Source organism: Propithecus coquereli, unplaced genomic scaffold (assembly GCF_000956105.1).
Source record: "Propithecus coquereli isolate 6110/MARCELLA unplaced genomic scaffold, Pcoq_1.0 Scaffold42, whole genome shotgun sequence".
In the NCBI taxonomy this organism is placed as follows: domain Eukaryota; kingdom Metazoa; phylum Chordata; class Mammalia; order Primates; family Indriidae; genus Propithecus; species Propithecus coquereli.
The window spans coordinates 3,836,483-3,839,244 of NW_012149952.1; the positions used below are offsets into that span (position 1 = coordinate 3,836,483).

The 2,762-nt window shown below is 46.7% G+C and overlaps 1 protein-coding gene across 1 annotated transcript in view; it reads left to right on the plus strand.

Annotated features, from left to right (window-relative positions):
- The window catches only part of SAE1 (SUMO1 activating enzyme subunit 1), a 100,730-nt gene that overhangs the window by 80,868 nt on the left and 17,100 nt on the right, over positions 1–2,762 (plus strand). The window lies entirely within an intron of this gene.

Genomic DNA, 2,762 nt, shown 5'->3' on the forward strand with positions numbered 1-2,762 from the left:
AAAATGCTCATTGGAACATTTTAGATTTCAGATTTTCAGACAATGGGGATCTTCCAATAGGATCCCTAATATAATGCCCATATTCCAAAATCTAAAAATATTCAAAATTTGAAACACTTTTGGTTCCAAGCATTTCAGATAAAGGATCCTCAACCTGTATAAATAACACGGCAGTGAACATATATATGTAATTCAACCATTGATCAATAGTCATGGCCTTTTGTAATAATCCTTAATACCACATTTTCCCATGCTTCACTGAGCATTCGTGCTCCCATCCGCTCTGGGTGGGGATGCAGGTCCCTCAGCTTTCTCGCTTGGGTTGAGTAATGTTGGTCTTTAATTTGGTAGGCAAAAAATGGCATCTGGTTCTGAGGTTGTTTCTGAGAAAGAGTACGCTTTCCCCGTCAACAACTTTCATCTGGCTGCCCTCAGAATCTCCTCAGAGAGAGTGAGGTGCAGAGAAGAGGCAGCTGCTTCTTTCCCTGTTTTGAGATCATACATGGTGAGGTCATTGGAGAGACGAAAGGGTGGGCAGGACTTGGAGCACAAAAAGGGGCATTTCAGAGGAAGTCTTCAGGGGCAGCCACTCAGGAGGTGAAGTTTTCTAGAGAAACAGATCAAAGCACCGTGCGGCTATGGTGGCAGGCAGGCTTATGAGTGTGCCCTCTGTAGATTGTCAGCTCCACATGTGAGGCAGGGCCTGGGGCTGTCTGGGTCACTTCTGGGTCCTCAGCACAGCTCAGCATAGGGGTGGAGTGGAAAGCCAGTGCTCAGGAAATGTGTGTGGAGTGAATGCATACGTCTAAGTTTCTGGGTGAACGAGGAAAACTGAGTGTGAGGTAAACAGAGGAAAGCAATGTGGAGCTGGACTGAGCAGATGAGGCTGAGAGCCAGAACCGTGGTGGCTTCCATGAAATGTCCCTGTCTTCCCAGCCCAGCTACGTCCCACCTTTGGGCTTCATGCCCCCTGGCCGATCTGCACCTTGGCCCTCAGATGGTGACTTTGAAAGCGCAACTTCCATCTTGTTTCCCTCTTGAGGGCAGACATGGTGCATTGTGTATCTTTTTCTTTTTCCATTTTCTCGCTGAGTATTTGATGTCTGGCGTGTTTGTAAATACTCGATAAGAAACAGAACTGTCCTGGATATCTTAAACTATTCAATTCAGTCAGTAACAGAGCAGGCCTGCTTTGGATTTGGGAGGGCCTTGTGTCACTTTATTGTGAGCCCTCCTTCCGAGTTTCCCTTCGTTCTCCAAACACTGAGGCTTCTTGTGTAACGTATTTCTTCAGTGCCTGCTATGGGGCAAGCCCTGTGCCAGGTGTTAGGTGTGTAGTAGTGAACAAAACAGACATGGTCTCTGCCCCATGGAGCATAACATTCTAGTGGAGGAGACAAGCCAGTCCTTATGCAAATTAATTTCCACGGGTGAATATAAAATCACAAACTGGGAGTAAAAGCCATGACGGGAGAGAGCAGGGTGCTGAGTCTGAATGTCAGGGGACAGTGAGGTCCAGTCAGTTTCATGTCCAGAGCTCACCACTGAATTAGTGGCAACACAGTTAAATGAACTGCTGTGTGACACAGAGGTTACCATAGCAAGTGTGATGGCTTTTCTACACAGTGTGTGAGCTTGGTTTGTGGACATTTTTTAAGAGTAGTGACAATTCTGGAAGACTGTCATTTATTAAGTGCTCACACTGTCCCAAGCACTGTGCTAGGTACGTTACACATATTTATTCATTGAATCCTTAAACCTCACAAGGTAAGTGCTCTTGGGATTCCCATTTTACACAGGAGGCTCAGAGTCCTCTTCTTGCCCAGAGTCACAATAAGTAGAAGAACAGGGAATCCAGCCCAGGCTCCAGAGCTGTGCTCTTAACTGCCTGCCCTCTGCCTCCACCAGGCCTGGGATGGGTTTTGCAGAGAGCAGGCGCAGCAGCCCCAAAGAGCAGCAGCATGGACTTGTCAGGGGTGCACAGGGTGGGATAGGCAAATATTCAGGGGCTGGGAGCCGTGAGGACTGAGGTCATTATGCCTGGTCACGTGACAAGATACCTCATTGCCCCCCCTAATACTCTCAGAGCTCCTTTTCTCATTAATCTTCTGTGTAGTTTTTGTTGATCTCCCTCATGAAATGCTCAGAGAGGGCAGAATGCCTGCTGTCCCCTGCCCAACCCAGGACCTTGCACAAAGTGATGGCTCAGTATATATTTATTGAATGAACACTTGACTAAGTGTCAGGTCCAGAGTTTTGCCTTAGTGGATAGGCTGTTGTCTAAGAGGACGACTGTACTTGGTGTTTTCCTGGAAGTTTACGTAACCCAGGAGTAGAGCAGATTTCCAGGCTGTTGCCAGAGATAATGAGTCTCCATTAAGCAAGCCAGCTTTGGGAGAAGGAGTCTATGTGTGGTTGGGGAGAGCCCAAGAGATTGGGGCCAGGGTGTCTGGCAGAGTAAAGCTTTAGGCATCAGTCAAGCAAATGAGCTTTGGAATAGATTTGGTTTCCCCCTCCCCCAGTTGAACTGTTTTGGGGAACAGCAGTTGGATTGGGAGCTAACTTGTGACACTGACTTCATTTTCTTCGTATTAAAATACTTTGGGTAGTTAAAAAAAATACTTCTTTATTTGGTGCTTTAGTGATTATATTAAATATAGGCACAATATTTAAATGCAATAAAAAGTTTATATTGGCCGGGTGCAGTGGCTCACGCCTGTAATCCTAGCTCTCTGGGAGGCCGAGGCGGGCGGATTGTTTGA